We start from the raw sequence: 21,301 nt of genomic DNA on the forward strand, positions 1-21,301 counted from the left end.
TGAGACTCTGTCTTAAAAAAAAAAAAGAAAAAAAAAGAGAAAGAGAGAGAAAACATTATGAAAATAAGAGAGTGGAAAGGAGGAATTAATAAAGGTAAAATAGAAATTGATATAGTAGAAAACAGAAAAAAATATAGAGACATGCCAACTCCAATAACTGATCATTTGTAAGCTCAATAAAACAGATAAACCAGTAGCTGGTTTAATCAATGACCAAAGGAGACACAGCTACATGCTCAAAATTAAGAAAGTGAAACAGGAACTGAACACAAATTTAGACTAACAAAAACCAATAAGTATGTGAAAAAATGTTCAAGGTCACCAATAATTATATTAATATAAACAAAACCAACATTGAGATAATATTGTTAGCCAGGAGATTGGCAAAGATATGGCAGTATCTAAATCAGAGAAGGGTGTGGGGCAGTGAGATCTCTTTTGAACCCTTGATCAGAGTGAAAATCCCTAGATACTTTCTGGAGGACAGTTTGGCAATATTTATCAAATTTTTGAATGTGTGTGGGCTTTGCCCAAATAACTCTACTCTTAAGGATATGTTCTAAAAAGAAAAACACACACTTACATGGGCAGTACAAACAGCAAAGCCCAATATTCAATGTTCAATAAAATTCATACCACTTTAAAATGATGTAGCAGATTTACATTTACTGACTTGAAAAGATACCTACAATATGTTAACCATAAAATGAAGTATGTGAAATGTGAAATAGTAAATTCAAAAACAAATATTTGAGTACTTACTGAGTGCCAGGCACTCACTGAGGCATTGTGGGAAGCGGCAATGAACAAGACAGAGGAAGTTCCTGCTCTCATCGAGGATAGAACAAAAGCATAAGCCCACACTACCACGTGACATGTGTCTGGGGAAAATGGTGGCTGGGGTAAACAATGTTACCTGTATTTCATAGGATTTGGGGTAATTTCTACTTTCTTGTTCACCCTCTTTTTACTGTTTTAAAGTTTTTAAATGCACATGCATGATTATTTTAATGAGAAAAAAGTTATTTTCTGAGAGGTGTAGAAATCGTGTGTGGTGAAGGGCACAGGTAGACTTGGCATTTGAGTGGTGCTAGAAAATGAGGGTAGAATTCACATTTATCAGATTGAAGTGGGCATTTCCCATTATGATCAATATATTATCATTAGTAATCATGTTTAAAATAAGAGCAACATGACTTTCCATATAAACACACAATGAATCTCAGACAAAATTTCATGTCTAGATGTAGCAAATCCAGAAGTCATCTGAGTCCTCATCTTCCACAGATAAATATAAAAATCAATTAACTAATTAACTACAGTTTTTGTGAATCATTCACTTCACAGTTTCCCCAGCTGGGATGAAACAGCCAGCAGCAAACTCCTGTGTAGTTCCAGGTGGTGGCAACCCCACCACAACACTGGCAACTTCTTAGAGTTCCTAACCTCTTCCCATTTGACAAAGCCACAAAATATTTGAACAAGAAAAGAATGCATGCTTTAGTTCAACTTATTTTCATGTTTGACTTTAACTTTGAGAATAGACACTCAGTATTTTGATGTTGACATCTGTTTTATGTTTTGGCTTTTCTTTTCTTTTCTTTTTTTTTTTTTTTTTGAGACAGAGTTTCACTCTTGTTGCCCAGGCTGGAGTGCAGTGGTGCATCTCGGCTCACTGCAACCTTGGCTTCCCGGGTTCAAGTGATTGTCCTGCCTCAGGCTCCCGAGTAGCTGGGATTACAGGCATGCACCACTGCACTCGGCTAATTTTGTATTTTTAGTAGAGACAGGATTTCACCATGCTGGTCCGGCTGGTCTCAAACTCCTGACCTCAGGTGATCCAACCGTCTCGGCCTCCCAAAGTGTGGGATTACAGGCGTGAACCACCAGGCCTGGCCATGTTTTGGTTATTCTTAAATGTACACTTCAATTGATGTGAAGTCCTCAACTTTTGGATGACATCTGTCATTTGAACCGTAAAACTGTCTTGGCTTCCCTGGAAGCCCATCACAGAAATAATGGGGTTCACTGCCCTCCTCAACACCACATCCATTTGTGTTTTTTATAAGGTTGACATTAATATTAGAATGCCCTGCCGCTACTGTCTTCTGAAAGCCATCTGAAACTTTATGGCCTGGATCTGAGGCATAGCTCAGGGCAGAAGATTCTCTTCAGCACTCATGTTTCTGCATTACATTGGAGAACCTCTGTTCTATCATTTGAGAGCAAAGAGCTCACATTCAACCCATCTTCCCCCATTCAACCTTAGAAACAAAAAGGGGGTACATGTCCTAGGTTTCTTAAAGTAAAATTAGAGAAAGGCATGAGAACGCAAGCTTCAAAAATAATGAATTGTGCTCTGCTATAATAGTTAAGCCTGAGGGGAAAAAAAAGAAGCTTAAACAAGAAAAAAAATTTTATTTCAAAAAGATAAGAAATGGGAAGTTAGAGAGTCTAGACCACTTGACATAATCATTACACACTCTGTTCCATCATCACTAGGGTAGGCACTTGTCTTCATGGTAGAAGATGGCTGCTGGGGTTCCAGCCATTTCACTGGCATTCCAGACAGCAGAATGAAGGAAGGAATAGAAGGTGATCTTCTCTCCCTTTTCAGGCAACTTCCATAAATCCCACACAATTCTGTCTAAATCTCAATTTAGTTACTTGGTGCATCAAGTTACAAGTTAGGCTAGCAGAAGCAATTTTATTAACCAGGTGGTGATGTGCCAGGGTTCTTACTAATGAGGCAGAATGAAAGAATGGATATCAGGAGACAACATATGGACACATGCAAGCACATGTATGCATAATTTAAGGACTATTACCAAAGTTCTTTTTAGAGAAGGAGCTATCACTATTTAGTCACCACAATGTCCCACTTGTGTATGAAAAGACAGGGCCCAGGTCAGCATCTGGAAAAAGAAAGCAAATCCAAAGTAGGATTGAATTTCAGATAGGAAGAATCTGAGTTTTGTTGTGCCCAAGAAAGAGATGGGGAGAAGGGCACTAAAAATATGGGAAGGAGCCAGAGAACTTTGAGAGATGGCACAGTAAGTTTTTAAAAGAAAGAGGAGGAAATAAAGAAGGAAGGATAAAAAGAAGAGAGGAGAGAAGGAGAGGAGGAGTGCTAAATGGTAAAATAACTAAATAGATTTGTAGAACAGAGATGGCCACTATGCAAACCCACTTCCATCTGCCCAAACTTAGCTAATTCACGAAGGCCCTGTGGAGGAGGTATGTGCTGAAGAGGGAGAGTAGAAATCTAGAAAGAGGTCTAGGAAGGTCCCTTAGCCAGGTAAGTGTATCCAACAGAAGACAGTGTCTGTGAGACAACATTAACCAGAAGCAGGAGTTTTGAGACGAATGTAAGAGAACAACAGACCCCTCAGGAAGTCATGGAAATCTTGGGGGCTCTGAAGAACAGATGTACCACCAGTCCCAAAATGGAATTTTCAGCGAATTCTCACTTCCATGTGAGTTAAGTTGTTATCAAACGTCAACTTTCCTCTCCTGCCAATCTCTCAATAGGCTCATGAGGAGGATGGAGAAATGTTTATTGGGGCTTCAATAAAATATAAGCTTTATAATATAAAACAGCAAAGTTAAATGCCATACAGCTGGTTAGTGGTTCAACCAGAACCAGAGGCTGTGTTTCTCATGGCCTCTTTAAATTAGGAAGGAAATAGGTGTCATGATCTCATCAACTGAGAGACAGTTCTGAGCGATGCACTCAAATGCATGACTGATCCTGGGCTTGGCAGAAAGAGTACCCTGATTGATTAGTGATGTCTGCTCTGTGCTTTGGCTGTGGGAGCTTCAGGTGACATGTGTTAGATCTGTAGTCCCTTTTAGAGCATGATGAGTCTCTAATCACTGAGATTTATGGCAACGCCATTGGGCGTATTCAGTGTAGAGATGTTTTTACTCACACCACTGACACCAAATGAGACGTGCTTTCTTTCCCTAACACCAATTCCTCAATTCTTTGCAGACACGAACTGGGTATTTAACAATTCAATTCAATTTTGACACTATCTGCAGTTAGCATGGACCCTACAGGTTAAGGGCTCAGTCCCAGAAGGCTACCTTCCACTTCAAATATAAGTTGCAAATCCCAGGCCACCCATGCTTCTGACCAACCAGCTATAAGTCAGGGTTCCCATGACCACCTCCACAGGCTTGATAATTTACTGGAATGGTGTACAGAACTCATTTACTGACATTCACTTGTTTATTGTAAACGATGCAACTCAGGAACAGCCAAATGGAAGAGATACACAGGGCAGGGTGTGGGGGTGTGCAGAGTGTCCATGCTGTCTCAGGGCAACTCCCTCCCAGCCCCCCAGTGTGAGACAGCCAAGTATAAAAGGGTCACCGGAAAACCTCCAACTGGCCAGCACACTGGGAGGAGTGTGCACTGGGGTGGAGCCTCGGGAAGTTCACGATGTTTGCAGGGGGAGGAGCCTGGCCTCTTTTGTTCCGGAGTGAACCTGGAATTAAATCTGTGAGGCAGGACACTGACCAGCAGGACTCTTTCTTTGCTGAGAGTTTCTGTTCCTCCCGCCTTTTTTCCCTTTTCGCCCAATAAATTCCATTTTTCTCACCCTTCAAAGTGCCTGCAAGCCTAATCTTTCCTGGTCCTGTGACAAGAACCCTAAAGAGAAAGTCCTACAACAGATGTGTGTGCCAACTCAGAAGCAATCTGAACCCCACCATTTAAGGGTTTTTATGGAGATTTCATTACGTGGAGCTGGTGGACTAAATCACTGGCCATTGGTGATGGACTCAATCTCCTGCCCCTCTCCCCTCTCAGGAGGTAGAAAGGTGGGGCTGAGAGTTGAGTCCTCTAATCACTATCACAGGGTGTGGTCTTTCTGGCAACTAGCTTCCATCCTGAAGCTATCTTGGGGCCTCCAGACACCCGTCACCTTATTAGCATACAAAAGACACTCATCACTCTGGAGATTCCAAGGGTTTTAGGAACTGTGTGCCACAAACCTGGGACAAAAACCAAATATTTATTTATTTTTTATTATACCACAGGCATGACTGTGGATACTTGCTAGCAAAAGGAATTTTTTTAATTGCTTAGTTTTTAGTAAGCCCTTTCCAAAGTGGGACAAAAAATTAAAGAGAAGTAGAAGACATGGACTTTATGAATTGAAGATAATCTAGTTTATCTAGTTCAACCTGTGATGTGATACCCTAATCTTCTTTATCATTCTATAAAATATTCAGCCATCCTCAGGAGTCCCGCAGGGAGCTGCAATAATAATAAATTTGGCAATAGTAAATAATATGAGCAAAGCTCCTCCTATGTGCCTCACATTGTGTTTAAACCTTTTACAGAGCACTGTTTTTTCTAATCCTCCTAGCAATACTAAAAGGTGCATGCTATCAGTAACCTCATTTTCTAGATGAGTAAATCAGCCTCAGAGGTTAAGTATCTGCCCAAGTTCCTACAGTGGGTAGGTGTCAAGGCTGAGATACCAATCAGGAGACCTCCTGACAGGGACAGTGGCTGTTAACTTACATCTCACTGTCTCTAGGACTGGACACCTGGAGGCCAAGCAGAGCCTCACCCATTCACAGGAACAAAAACAGATTTTGATTCCATGTCTGAGTTGTTCCCAGGGACCCCATCAGGGCTGAAGTGAATTACCATCCTTAGAGGCAGGCAGGTTGGAAGTGCAATGTTCACTCTCTGGCATCTCATTGATTTGGTCCCCCTTAAGAAGAAAATTCCATAATTGAAATCTAGAAGAAATGTTTTTCTGAAAGTGTGTCATTTTCCACAGCACTTCTCTAGTCCAGTGTCCTTAGACTACAGTTGGATTATATGAATTAAGGCCTCCAAACAGATAATCACTGTACCTTCTCCTTCAGGGACAAACAAGACATTTATTGATGCTTCTTATCAGTGTTTTCACTCAGCGGAACACCATTTTATCACTTATATTCTCGTGAAAAATTTCCACAGTGATTGATGATGACAAATCCATGGACCCCAATCAATGGGAAGTGGCTGCTTTCAGGTAAGGGGAGGCATAAAGGGTCCATTTCTCATCTCTGGACATTGGGGCGGGGAGACAAGAGGTGCCTGCTATCTATTCACTACCACTATGTACTCATTCACTTGCTCATTCATTCCCCCTTTCCCAAAATATTTAGAGTGCCTATTATGTGCCAAGCCCTGCTTTAGGCACTTGGAAGATAGCAATGAACAAGACAAAAAAGGAGTCTCCTCCACTCACTGAGTTTGCAGGCCTGTTGAGGGAGACGACGAACCATACATGCCAACCAACGTAGCTAAAAATAATTCCAGAGGGTCAAGTGCCCATGAAAAGAGTAAGACATCACTCTCAGAGGAGCTCAGAATGCCTCTATAACAATCTGTACCCTTAACCAGAACATTCCTCAGAGTAAACTTCAATAAGGCCATGCCAAGCCTGAGAATTATGAAGAGACATGACCATCTTCCTCTTAAAAGTGGTTGCAGGCCATCCATGGTTTTACACAGTCTTTTTTCCACCCATGACCCCAAAGGAGGAAAGATTCCATCTGGCCCAGGATTTTTTTTTTTAATGATGCAATGATGAAGAATGAGAAGACAAAAAATAATAAACTCCAGAGCTTGCCTTGAGAATAATGTTTTACCAATAGGATGTCATAAATATGAAATGGCAAAGAAAGATGTTCCAGGATTTGTACTTTGTCCTTTGTTAGCCAGACAGATAATGAGTTACCATCAGGGACTCTTTTTTCTCTCATTTAAACATGAGCTACATATAACTTCCATACTTCTGTGAAAAGGGAACCCATAAATTACAAGTTATTGTTTCTTAGAAACTGGGATTGTACAAGGGAGAGCCAAACAAAATCCTTTGTTTCATGAGCTTGCAACTTTTTAATTAAATACCACTTTAAACTCATACATACATAAGCCAAATGTTCCCCAACCATCCTGCTCCACAGCATGGTGCCCATGCTCCCCTTCCATCACTTTGCTGTGTTAGAGGTAGGATTCTTGCATTTATTTTTTTTTTCTAATTTTTTCCTCTATCAATTTAGGCTGGATTGGAAACATAGATAACACAGAACAGGGACTAGTTTTTAAGTTTTTGTAGTTGTTATGACCAAGGACCAGGCTATACAGATTGATTATAAATAGATAAGAAAGGGAGGGAGGAAAAGAGGGAGTGAGGAGAAACAGGAAGCAAGAGAGCAAAGGAGACAGAGAGGAGGGCAAGAGGGAATGGGGAGACTCCCTAGCCAAGCAGCATGTAAACCTAAGACACTTTATCTGGTTAGATCCACAGACCATTGAGGCAGAATCTAGCTTATTATTCACCAGTATTCATGTTTCTTTCATCATTGGCATACTTCTAAACTGCATTTCCCCAGCCCCCTCACATGTGAGGACATGTGACTAGTTATTCCTCACAGAATGTTGGCAGAAGGGATGTGTGTTACTTCCAGGAATGGACCCTAAAATCTCCTGATCTCTTCCTCATACTCACTCCCGTCTCATCTGCTAGATGCAAAGGATCCACTGGAGGTCTCTGAGGCCCTGGGAGGTGGTAGAGCCACACCATGAAGGTGCCTGGGTCCCTGAATGACTGCATGGAGCGTAATGCTCACTCTACATTGGATTGTGACACAAGCAAGAAAGGTAAGACACCAAGATATAGGGATTGTTTCTATACAGTTAACCAACCCTGAACTGTACACCCCTTTGCTCTATTTTTCCATCCATGGCAGGCAACACTAACAGATACTTCATGGTTAACTTTTCCCTTCAGTTGTCCTCAAACATTTCTGCCATGTCTCAGACAATCCCAGCTTCACATACAGAGGGCATTACAGAGATCTCATCCAAGCGCTTTAAGTACTAAATTTATATTCTTAGTTAGTTTTTAATCTACCCTTCACTATGATTCCTATTTTAAAAAGGAAGGATGAGTCCATGATTCAAGTCAAGATGAAAGAAACATTTCTAAATCAAGGGTACGCACATTTTTCTGTAAAGGTCCAGATAAGTAAGTATTTTAGGCTTCACAAGCCTTACAGTCTCTGTCTCAATGAGCCAACCCTGTCATCATGGCACAAAAGCAGCCACTGGCAGTGTGTAAATAAATGGGCATGGCTGTGCTCCAATAGGCTGTGATTTACAAAAACGGGCAGCAGGCCAGATTTGGCCCATGGGCCATAGTGTGCTGACCTCTGCTCTAAATCATCCTCACATTTTCACTAAATATGACCAAGGGCACATGTAAATTCTAGTATCAATTCAATCCCTGTGACATTAGTTTATACTATTTGTTTTAGACCTCATGGCTTCTCTTGAGTAGTGACAGATATGACAAATGAAGTTGCAAACAGTATTTGATTCTTCTTTCTGCCTCAGCACTGTACGGTGCCTGGCACAAAGTAAAATACAATACATTTTAGTTCCTTTTTACTTCCCTTCAAGCTTGCCTTTGAAGGTTAGACTTGAGGTCACAGCTTCACTTAAGTCCCATTTATTAGTCTGTGGCTTTGGTCAAAGCACCTTCTCTTTGTAAACTTTGGTTTCCAAATCTATAAAATGAGGATAACAACATATACCTCACAGGACTTTTTTGAGGGGTCAGGTAGTGAGGAAAAAGAATAATAACATATATATATATCCTGTGAAATATATATTATTGTGTGATATAATAATATATATAGTGTGAAATGCACAGCACAGTACAGAGGTAAGAGACTATTATTGTAAGCTGCCTGTCCCTTCCTGGATTCTGGATTTACTTTCTTTCCACTGGAAACGTGAGTCCCCCCACCCCAATCCCAAGGAGGTCCACTAAATCCCCATTTAGCCTAGGCCAAGAGGCTGTCGGGGTGCATGGGCCGGCTCCACCTGTGTTCTGATTGACTGCCAGAAACCTGAGCCTCCTTTATAGCCACTAACTGGATCCAGAGAAGCAGCTCCAGCTGCCAAAAAATGTTGCTGCTTTAAAGAGATAAAATGCAATAAAGATATGTTTGTAATGGGCATACTCAGTATGGTTTGACCGGCCAATGACACAAGGCACTTGGCCTTGGACCCAGTGCTATTTGAAATGAGCTCTGGAATTGAAGTACTATTCCCATCAAGAGTATCACCCTTAGCAGTCCACAGCTGAAAGCTTCAAAGTGCAAAACTCAAATCTCCTTTTAGTCAAGTAGTAAAATAATGAAAAAGATTTGTGGATAGAATATTTATCCTGTAGTTGCAAATTTTTATGGCCATCTCATTCTACTGAGAGCTGTTATGTGTATAAAACTCCAGACTCCAGGGTCGGTCTGAGTCTTTCCAGCCATGGACATCTGTACCATCTACTTATAGTGCACACTTACCACTCTAAAAGAAACAAAATGCTTTTTAGTTTCCTTGATGATGCTTGCATTAAAACCTGAAGGAAAACATTGCAATCGGCTCTTGTCAGCTAGTCATTACACATTCCCTGACAGTGTCTAGAATAGTGCCTGGCAAGAGAAGGGCTTTACAAGATTTACTAATGTTCCAAGTCCTATATCCAGTCATTGTCCTATATCTGATAGGGCATGGATGGCAAGTACCCAACAAATTCACCATTAACTTTGTGCTCAGGGCAAGCAGCAATAATCACTCAAGACGCTTTTGTCTTTTCTGATGAGCCAAAAGATGTTACAGAGTAACAGTAACATCTTGGCTGGGGCAGCTTTCCTGCATCTCTGCACAGTCATGTCTTCAGGATGAGGGTCTCTCTGCTAGCACTTGGCCTCTCCCCCAAACCAGTTCCTCCTACCATCTTAGCTAATTTTTGTTAACTGATCCACACATCCACCCAAGACTTCAAACTAAAACTCTGAAAGCATCCTTAACTAATCCTCCAACATCCAATGAATCAACAAATCTATGAACTGTAATACCCATGAACTCTAATACCCCAAATAAAATTTGAATTTCTTCTCTTCATCTCTACCATTGTAACCTGGGCCATCTTTGGTTGCAACTATTTCAATAACTTTTTAAGTGCTCTCCGGCTTCCATGGCAACCCCCCTCAGTCTGTTTCCTATACATCTGCCAGAGGGCATTATTAAGGCAGATCATGTCAATGGCTCACTGCTTAACTGCATAACCTGCCTGATCTAGTGCTTCCTGTCCTTTCCAACATCATCTCAGCTCACTCTCCTCTCCATTACTGCAGTGCAGTTGCAGCTGTATTGACCGTCTTGCTGTTCTTGGAAAGCACCCAGCTTTTGACCCACTTAGGGGGTCACACATGTTTTGTTGTCTGCTTGTAAGTCTGCTGCCTATGACAACTCCCAGCCCATTGGCTAAGTTCTTATTCTTCAAGTCACAACCAAAGTACCATATCCTCTGAGAGGGCTTCCTAGATCACTCTCTGATAGGGTTTGGCTGTGTCCCCACCCAATCTCATCTTGAATTGTGGCTCCCATAATCCCCATGTGTCGTGGGAGGGACCTGGCGGGAAGTAATTGAATCATGGGAGCAGGTTTTCCCATGCTGTTCTCGTGACAGTCAGTAAGTGTCACAAGATCTGATGGTTTTGTACAGGAGAGTTCTCCTGCACATGCTCTCTTGCCTGCTGACATGTAAAATGGGCCTTTGCTCTTCCTTCACCTTCTGCCATGCTTGTGAGGCCTCCCCAGCCATGTGGAACTGTGAGTCCATTAAACCTTCCTTTATAAATTACCCAGTCTCAGTATGTCTTTATTAGCAGCATGAGAAAGGATTAACACACTCCCTCAACCACTTTTCTTCTCTATCAACCCAATGCCCTTATTCTCTGATCATACTCTTTCTCCGAAGACTTGGACTTAATCGAAAGTTTTATACATGTAGAAGTTGCTACTTTTAGTAGAAAAGGAAACATCCATGAAAACGGTACCTTGGTCATTTCCAAGTAGTTACCACATTTCACAATATTATATTATGTTTTGTTTCTATATAACTTCTCTTAACTAAAGTATTATAAGCTTTATTTGGGTTAGAGACAATATTTGTCTTGTCATTCAGTACTAGAGGGGAAAAAGATGATAGAAAACAAATATCCCTTTATTCTGTCTGGTGAGGAATTCTAAATGATATTCATAGACACCTTTTGTGGCATCTGCCCCAAAAACTCCCTTTCCAGGAAATCCACAAATATTCATAATGAACCCCTTATACACAAGGGTAGTAGACCAAATATCCATGTTTAGACCATGAGACACTGCCCATTTTTAATGTCTGAGTTTTATATTTGCCACTGTCTAAAGTGTCTAAGACACCTTGAGGGCAGGGATCCCATGGGATTTGCCCATTTTTTAATCCAGCAACTGAGACCAATGACTGCTACATAATTATACTTTGAATCCATGAAAGGACAGAGCCAATTAGTTTACTCAGGCATCCAAGTCTTGTTTATTGGGTGGCCTGGGTTGGTTTAAGCTGCAGGAATCTAATAAGCGAACACCCAGAAAGATGAAAGCATATCCTTAAATTCCTATTCATTCAATAATCCTAAAATAATTTATAATAAATTAGAAACAAAGGGCAATTGTATAGGATCTTTGTCTGTCTAGTCCCCCACCTCAAAGAGCCACCAGGGGTAGTTTTCAGAGCCCTGGATGAGGTTTGGCTCATGCAAATCCCATTGTTTGTGGTTCCGTTGGAAGAGTCAGTCTCTCTTCTCCCAGCCCCCATACAACTCTTGGAAAATGGTGCTCAATGGAGAGTATCCTTTGCAGAGGAACTTTGTCCTTAGGGGGAAGTTCTAGATGACAAGTCATAAATTTAGAAGGCCCTGGTCTCAGAAGGCACTCTGAATGATTTCGACAAAGCACAGAAAGAGAAGGTGGTTTTAAAACAGTTTTACCATTGGGTTCAGAGAAAGGAGAGGTCTGTGTACAAATACAAACCACTTTAGTTCTGAAAACATCTGCATATTTTCTAGTCACCAAAGTCACATACACCATTGCAGCAATAAAGAGGATATTATTTACCCACCCACTTGACAGGTAGGCAAACTGAGTTCGGAGTTGCTGAGTACAATGCTAGAAGAGTGTCTCGTAGGAGAGATGCCCAATAGCTGGGCTCCATGTACATGTATCCCAATAGCCTTTCTTTCTCTTTACACTTAGAAACTCACCCTGACTGATATAAAAAGTGCTCAGTCAGACAGATGAAGACCTCCTGTCTTGGATAAAATAGGTGCATTCAAGGTGAGAACAGATTAAGTTAAGTCTGCCATAACAGAGAGAAATAGGGAACTCAGGGAGTCTGGGTGATTTGCATGGGTCCTGTTCCAGTTGACATTTGCATCCATCAGATCAATATTGAAGATAAAGATTTGACTTGACTTCCTTTAGATTCTGGTGGAGAGACACAGGAATGGCTCAAATCATCTTACTTGTTAACTTTCTTCCTTCTTGTGGTCAGGGACTTAGTTTTGTACCCCTGCTCTATTCTTGGCATTCAGAACAGTGACTGACACATAGTAAACTCTCATTGCTATTAATGAATGTACTCAATTTACCACTTCACTTTGACCTCAGACATTCTCTGACTTTCTGGGATGCAGATTACTGTTTCAAACAGGTTACTTTCTTCTTAAGTAATAAGTAGGCCATCATTTCTAACCTTGAAAGAAAATGTTATGTGAGACCACACTTGATCACAACCTCAAGCTGTCCCTTGGCTTCTCTGAAGTGCATCGTGTAGAGGTTGAGCCTCCCGCACACTGGGTCTGAAGGATGTAGGTACAAACAGCTGAGTATACAACCGACGGACCTGAGCCCAGTGAAGTCACTACTTTGGGGACCGAAGACTGTCATCACTGTCCTCACAAGTCCGTGCTTCTGGACTCGTGGTGGACACCTGCAGCGTCTGGCTTACTGTTGAAAGCTCTGACTACAAGAGACCAGATTCAAATTCAGCTTGGCATGGGACTATGGGTGATGTATCGAATCTCTCTGGAGCTCAGTTGTTTTGGCTGTGAAATGGGAGAGGATAAAATACCTCATAATGCAGCAAATCTCAAACTACAATGTGCACACAAATCACCTGGGGATCTTATGATGCTGTAGGTTCAGGCTCAGTAGGTCTGAGGTGGGGCCTGAGAGCTCAGAATTTTCATAAGCTATCAGGCCATACCGATGTGGCTGATCTGGAGACCACACTCCAAGTAGCAAAGTCATAGGGCAGTAAATGAGATAATAGAATAAAAGGAGATTATTAACATGAATAAGCATTATAAAGCAAATTATTAATAATCATGATCACTAGTAGCATTTTGGTTAACATACATGAAATTACCACCAGCCATGTTTGAATTAGACTGTTTCCGGCCCTGAGTCCTTTCAAATAAGTTTTGTGATTCCATCTGAAAGCTCCTTCAGACATTCCCATAAGCCCTCATGTAACTACAGAAGTCAAGGGCACAGTGAGAAGATATTTTATTACCCGTGTATTTATTTATGGGTTTTGGGGGTTTTAAAACTGGCAATTAAAACCTTGTAAATTTGTATTATCAACAAAATAAATGTAGACGGGTTAGTTACTCGTTGCTAATAAATTTGATCATTCATTTATAAAACGAATGTTCACCCAAGAATCACAGAGCACTCTATAAATATCGCTTCACCAAGCCACAAACCACCTCGACAAGGAAGGCACACAGCACCCCTGAGGGGTTAAACAAACCCTCCCGGGCCTGGGGGATGGGAGGGCAGTGCCTGAATTCCAGCCTCCTGGTCCCCTTCCAGTACTCAGGTTCAGCCTCTGCCCCGGGGGGCCTGACTCTTTGAAGCATGATATCCGCTTGGATGCATTTCAAATCAGCTTGCCTAGAGGCTCCAGCCCCAGATAGCCCCAGGAACCTGTCTGTAGGAGCTGGAGAAAACCGTATTTCTCTCCTGTGAGAGGTTCAGGAGGACTAGCCTCCCCCATTTCCTCTTTTCCAATCATGAACTCTGGCTTGTTCAGCTACTGTTCAAGAGGTAACTTACAAACTGACTGACCCAACTATGGAACTCCAGCACGGAATTAATAAAACAAAACTGCTTGATCGCTGATTTCTCAGCCAATGGCCCCCACTTCAAGACTTACTCAGCTGAGGGTCCTCTTCACTTCTCCCCCATAAATGAACTCAGTAAAGCGTTTTCATCTTTGAGTCCTGGTACCCTACCTAGATGGACCAGGGTTTTGGTGGCTGGGTTTGAATTCCAGTCCCACCATGTTAGGGGACCACAGACCTCACGTTCCTTAGCTGTGAATTGGCCTTATTTTAGTCAAAGTCATCTAGTGCCTGTGAGGATGTTCAGAAATGATGTATAAAGAGCCCCACCAATGGAATTTATCCCTATTAGTAGTGCTGGTACTAGTTGTGATATTACTCATAGATGCAACACTAGCAGCAGAATGTCAGGCCAGATTATAACTTTTAGGAACCTGAACCTATGCCTCTCTCTCATGCACTTTCTTTGTTGAGAGGAAAGGGAACAAGAGGATTGAGCCCTCATTTATGAGTGCCCTAAGTAGAGCTTAGGCTGCCTCGTCAGTCATCTAGCCCTCCAGGATATTGCATCTTACTCCCTCTTCCCAAATTATTGACCCAACTGAGACAGAGAAGAGACAAGGAAGTACTGGGTAGAAGAGGGTGGGTCCCCGGCAAAGGCCCCACGCTCAAGACTGGAAACTCTTGGCCCTAAATGGGAACAGGCATTCATGTTTACATGCCCCAAAGTTGCATTTGTCCTGCCATGCTCCCTTACCCTGCACCCATGTAAACCCCAGACCCCAGACTCCAGAAGCAGACGAAAATGAACAGAAGAGAGAAGAACAGCAGAACGGCGTGGCAGAGAGAAGAGAATGAGTGTCTGAATGCTGAGAGGAGTTTGGCTGGGAATAGTCAGAGAGATTGGCTGCTGGACGGCCAAACTCCAGGGGAAGATCATCTCCCCACTCCATTCGCCTTTCAGCTCCCCATCCATCCCACTGAGCCCTACCTCCACCACTCAGTAAAACTCCCACATTCGTCCTTTAAGTTCATGTGCAACCTGAGTCTTCCTGTACGCTTGGTACCTCAGTACCAAGAGGACACTGAGCTGGTTAATGCTTAAGCTGTCTGTGGATGGCAAGGCTAAAAGAGCTCACTGTGGCACATGCCCGCTTAGGCTTTGGGAGTCACAGGTGCCCACTCTTAGATGCTACCATGGGACCAGAGCCCCAGAGCACTTGCCCCAGCTCCTACACCTGCCCATCTGCAAGATCGCCCTCCCATAGGGGTTTGGGCAGGCACAGTGGCCGAACAGACAAGCCACACCCCTGTCGCACATCCTTCGAGGGGTGTCAGGGAACTCTCACATTTTACAACCCCCTTCTTGGCACACCTTTTGCCACCTGCCCTCAGACCAGCTGCTATTATTCCTCTTCTTGCTGGTAAGAGGAACCAAAACCTCTGACTCACAAATACTGATGGGGAGAGGGGATATACATTGCTTTTAGCCTAGGTCTACTGAGTGGTCTCACTCCTTTGGAGCTAGCTTTGCCTGGGCTATGTGGCATCCACGTGCTTTTCTGCTTGCACAAGACCTCATGACCGCATGTTAGAGGTTTTTCATCATTTATTATTTGTTACTTACTGATTTCTTCTTAACTAGTGGCTGTATCTGTATTCTGTCTTGATTCATTTTCTGAAAAAGCAGGACTCATCTTCACTTAATGAGCTTTATTCCAGTCCTAGAGAGAGGTAGGAATTTAATTTGACTGAGATATTCTGTTCTTCACTGCTGCCTTTACTTGATTAACATGGAGAATCATAAAAGTTCTGAGCAGAGAACCAAAAGTAGACAACAAATAAGCTATGAAGCTTGCCAAGATGTCTGTAGAAGGGAGAGCGATAAAGATGTTTAATACATCTTTCTATAAATAAAAGGACTTCTGGTTTGCCCTGGACTTGGAATGAATCTTCTCAGGGCTTCAAGACAGTCATCACTCTGGCTACCTGCCATGTGAAGGTTCTTTTCTAAGAAGGCAAATGTTGCTATAAGAAATGCCACATGCCATTTTATCAAGCTGAGCACAGCTTTGCTTGTGACAACCCTGCATGAGCCACCCAACCAAAGAAAGATATTTTCTCTTTGATCAGATGATTACTGAAAGTGGATGTGCTAGCATTAAATTGGTTTTCATGGTTAATATTTTTCAAGTAGGCTGCGTGTGATGGCGCACACCTGTAGTCCCAGCTACTCAGGAGGCTAAGGTGGGGGGATTGCTTGGGCCTGGGAGGTTGAGGCTACAGTGAGCTATGATTGCACTACTGCACTCCAGCCTGGGCAACAGAGAAAGACCCTGTCTCAAAAATAATAAAATAAAATGATAAAAATATTACTAGTAGCTCCAAATTTAGTAATTTCTTATTGGAAGCTATTATTGATATATTTTGTTTAACAGAATAAAGGTCACCTATGAGCATTTCTTGTAAAGTGAGCTTCAGTTAAGTTTTTTGTATTTTTCTTTTCGACTCTTAATATACAATTATCCAAAAGGTATTCATACCTGTGAGTATTTGTTAGCATGATTTTAAAATGTAGTATGTCTTCTTCGTTCAATTTAAACAATGTTGGAAGAAAACAATGTTTTCCCATGTTTTCTGTTCATGTCTTTTCCCCTCTAGAGCTGGGCTCACACCATTCCTTGCATCTAGAATATCCTTTCTATTATGCCCAAATCTATTTCATTCTTTAAGGCACATTTAAGGGCTGTCAATCTTTAAGGCTCAACTGCTGCTTTCTCTAGTCTTTACTGATTTGTCTCTTGGAAGTCATCTCCCCCAGTTCCTCGTGCTTTCATACAGAAAACACAAATTTCAGATGTTTGTTCACTTAGTTTTCAAAAGAAGGGCATCTTGGCAAGTCAGGCTTGCATTCTCTTTTTAAAAACAGCTTTATTAAGATATAATTCACATGCAATAAAAGTTTCACAAAAGTGAACAATTCAGTAGTTTGGAGTTGTCTAACCATCACCATAATCTAATGCACCATAAGCATTTTCATTACCCCACAGAGAAACCCCATACAGAGTACACATCAGCAGTCACTCCCAGCCCACCCACCCCTAAACTCTAGGCTATCATGAATCTACTTTCAGTATCCATAGATTTGTCTCTTCTAGACATTTCATACATAAAATTACACACTTTTCTGTGTTGACTGACTTTTCTTTTAGCATAATGTTTTCACGGGGCATCTGTTTTGTGGCATGGATAAAGACTTCATTCTTTTTTATCCACTGTATGGATATACCATCTTTTGCTTATTTATTTATCAGTTAATTGACATTTGGGTTGTCTCCACTTTTTGGCTATTATGAGTAACGCTGCTGTGAACACTCATGCATATGTTTTCAATTCTCTTACGTAGACATTTAGGAGTGGAATTGCTGGGTCATACGGTAATTCTATGTTTAACATTTTGAGGAATTGCCAAACTGTTTCCAAAATGGCTGCACCATTTTATATTACCATCAGCAAGGTAAGAGGATCTCAGTTTCTGCACATTCTTACTGACACTTTCCTTTGTCTGCCTTGCATTCTTATCAGACTTACATTCTCGGTCTGAGGCTTTATTTCAGAAAACAAGTTTGAGGAGAAGAATGGTATTTGTAAGAATTGCTTCAAGAAATGTTTTCTCCTAAAATGTGCCCAATGTGCTATGCCTAATGTGCTGTGCCTACTAAGGGGGTCATTGAGCCTCTGACCCCCTGAGCAGGCACAGAACATTGGAATAAGGATGCTGCCGTGCCTCGGAACCAGGAAGCCCCTAAGGTTTCCTTCTCAGTGCCACCATTTGCAAATGATATGCCTTTGGTAGATTAGTGTCTAACCCATAGTCGCCTCATAGATAAGATGAGGAAGATATTTCCACTATTCATTACCACAAAATAGGATGTGTGTGTCAATATATTGTATTAGTCCATTCTCACACTGCTAATAAAGACATACCTGAGACTGAGTAATTTATAAAGAAAAGAGGTTTAATTGACTCAAAGTTCTGCATGGCTGGGGCGGCCTCAGGAAACTTGCAGTCATGATGGAAGGCACCTCTTCACAGGGCTGTAGGAGAGAGAATGAGTGGCAGCAGGGGGAAAATGCCAGGTACTTAAAAAACCACCAGATCTCATGAGACTCATGCACTATCATGTGAACAGCATGGAGAAACCACACCCATGATTCAATTACCTCCCACCCGGTCCTTCCCACAACACATGGAGATTATAGGAACTGCAATTCAAGATGAAATTTGGGTGGGGACACTGTCAAACCATATCCCATATCTAGAAGCTCATATGGACCATAACAGACATTCTAGAAAGCTCTTTCTGAATGATTCTCCCTGGAGTCTTATAGTTCTGTGGCAGTGCCTGTAAGTACACTACCATAGAAAAGGGAAATGTTGGTCAATTTTTGTAAATTCCATGTGTGTGACAAGAATGAGTGTTCTCTGTTGAGTAGAAAGATTGTATACAAACATACGCATGTCAACTGAATTAACTGTGGAAGTCAAATCCAATTTATCTTTGTTTAATTTTGATCTCCTTGATGGATTGGTTTCTGAGAAAGTTGTGGACAGTTTCCCACACTGACTCTTCACTCAACCATTTGTCCTCATGTTTCTTTCATATCTTTACAGCAGTAAATCCCAGCTAGTCCTCTCCTAAGTGCTCTATTCTGTTCTCAAGTCTTCTGGTGCCTGATGAAGCTTTCTCATTATCATGAGAGCAAAATAATGTGAGTGTTAAGGCTGACAAAGCAATAAAGCATGATTGTGAAGAGCAGAAGCTTTGCAGACAGACCCAAGTTCAAATCTTGGTACCATCACTTCCCAGCTTATGAACTTGGGAGGCTAACTGACTTTCTCTGAGCCTCAGAGTTCCTGTCTGTAAAATGAGAAAATTAAAACCGGAAGTTAGGGTGGATTCAATGAGATCATGCATGTAAAGCAGTGATCACAGAGCTGGGGAGAGGACTCTGGTAAGGATTTAGTAAATGCTAACTTTTGTTAGTAACAATAGACAACAACATCAACAATGGCAGCAGATGTTCACCTTCCGGGAGTGCTTAATATGGTCTGGGCACTAAGCCAAGTGCTTCAGTTGTATCAGCTCATTTAATCCTCACAGCAAACCCGGAAGAGTGATAGGACGGCCATCATCATTTTACAGAGGAGGACACCGGGGCACAGAGGGATGAGGCAGCCCACCCAGGGTCACCAGTGAGTGGTGGCTCCTGAACTGCACCTCCACCATGGGAACCTGGGCTCATCTTCTGATGACAAAGTCGGTTATGGAACTGACAAGAAGACACACCACGAAAAGGAACTCTTTGTCCCACATCCCTTTCTGTGACCTCCCAGAAGTGCCCCGCAGCACCAGACTCCACTCTGGGTGGCTACTGTGGTTCTTCTTTTGTGTCTGGGAAAGAAGGGTGCTCGATAGGATCCAGCTGCCAGCTCGCTACAGCCCAGCACTCCTCCTGTACTTCCAGAACAGCTCGTGGGTCTAGGACAACAAAGCCCTTATTAGCCTCGTTGTTCCAAGTGTAGTTGGAAACATCTGAAATAAAGCTGGGATGGAAAATCAGGCAAACTGCTAAAATCTGCACAATAAAAAGGCACAATCAGGACACACTTAGGGATAACATGTTACACTTCCAAAAATTAACACTACTGGGAAGCCCCAGCTTCCCAGTTTCCGTTCATTTTAGAAAAAAATCTGCAATACGTAAATATATTCCCACCATAAAAAAATCAAAAAGCGAAAGTCAAACTCTCAATAAGTATGAGGAATAAAATGAGAATGTTGACCATTATGCCTACCTCCACCCTGAACCCACAGCTTCCAGTGGTAACCACGATCAACAGAGTAGATATACCTCCTTCCAGGCTTTTTCCTTTGTAATAAATGCATATATATGTACACATAAACATGTTTCATTTGGAAAATATTTTGTTTCCACACAAATGGTATCACAATATGTGCATTGTTTGCAAACTAGCTTTGCTTGTTTTATTCACTTGACAATAGGTTTGGGGAGTGGGACATGGGGAAAAATAGGTTTGGAAAATTTTGCCAAGTCTGTGCACATTTATATTGACATTACTCTTCATGAATGACCAGTGTTTCCCATGGTGTGGTGCTACCATAATAATTTATTTAACCTTGTCCTTCTGAATGGACATTGGGTTGTCATGGGGCAAGCTCTAAGATGACGCCCTCCCCATAATCCCTACCTCCTGGTATTCATGCCCCTGTGTAATCCCTTACCCTTGAGAGTGGGCTGGCCTCATGACTTCCATCTAATCAACAGAACGGAGCGAGTGATAAGATGTCACTACTGTGATTAGAGTACAAGACATTGTAACTTGTCTCTTGCTAACAGACTCTTCTCTCGTTTGTTTATAGAAGGTCCCATATGGCAAGGAACTAAGGGCAGTCTCTGGCCAAAAGCCTACAAGTAACTGAATCCTGCTAATAACCATGTGAGTTTGGAAGTGGATCCCCCCACATTCGAGTCTCAGATGAATCCCCAGCCCTGGCCAACATCTTCATGTGCTGTGAGAGACCATTAAGCAGAGGACCCAGCTAAACTCTGCGCAGATGCTCAATCCACAGAAACAGATACTAAATGTGTATTGTTTTAAGCTGCTACATTTGCAATAGTTTGATATGCAGCAATAGATAACTGACAATGTTGTTAATTGCTTTCTATTCCAATCAACTGGAATAACTGCCCTTGTGCATAGAGTCAGGGACATACTTTAGGATCTGAGATTGTTCAGTCTAAGGGTAAGGATCTGGGATCTTTAGGATCCCAGACCTGAGATTGTTCAGTCTAAGGGTAAGGATACTTAATGTAGAAAAATAACACTACATTATCCGCCAAAAATATTATCAAGTGACAATCATGCAAACAGTATGAAACTTCCTACTTCTCTCCATGTTCTTACCAAATGAAGTATCATTGATCATTGAAATAATATCAGTTTGAGAAAAATCAGTACTGCATTGCTTTGATTGCATTGTCCTGATCACTCATCAGGGTGAGCATCTTTCTAACGAATCCCTTGGTCATTTATTTTCCTCTTTCTTCTGAGACTTCTCTCTTGATATTCTTAGCTTTTGTCCTATTTTAATTGGATTTCAATTGGATTGAACAACTGGAATGATAGATATGAATATTACACTGGGGGGCACAAAACGGCCATTGGTGATGCTGCTGTTGATTACCC

Source organism: Macaca mulatta, chromosome 2 (genome assembly GCF_049350105.2).
Source record: "Macaca mulatta isolate MMU2019108-1 chromosome 2, T2T-MMU8v2.0, whole genome shotgun sequence".
NCBI lineage: Eukaryota > Metazoa > Chordata > Mammalia > Primates > Cercopithecidae > Macaca > Macaca mulatta.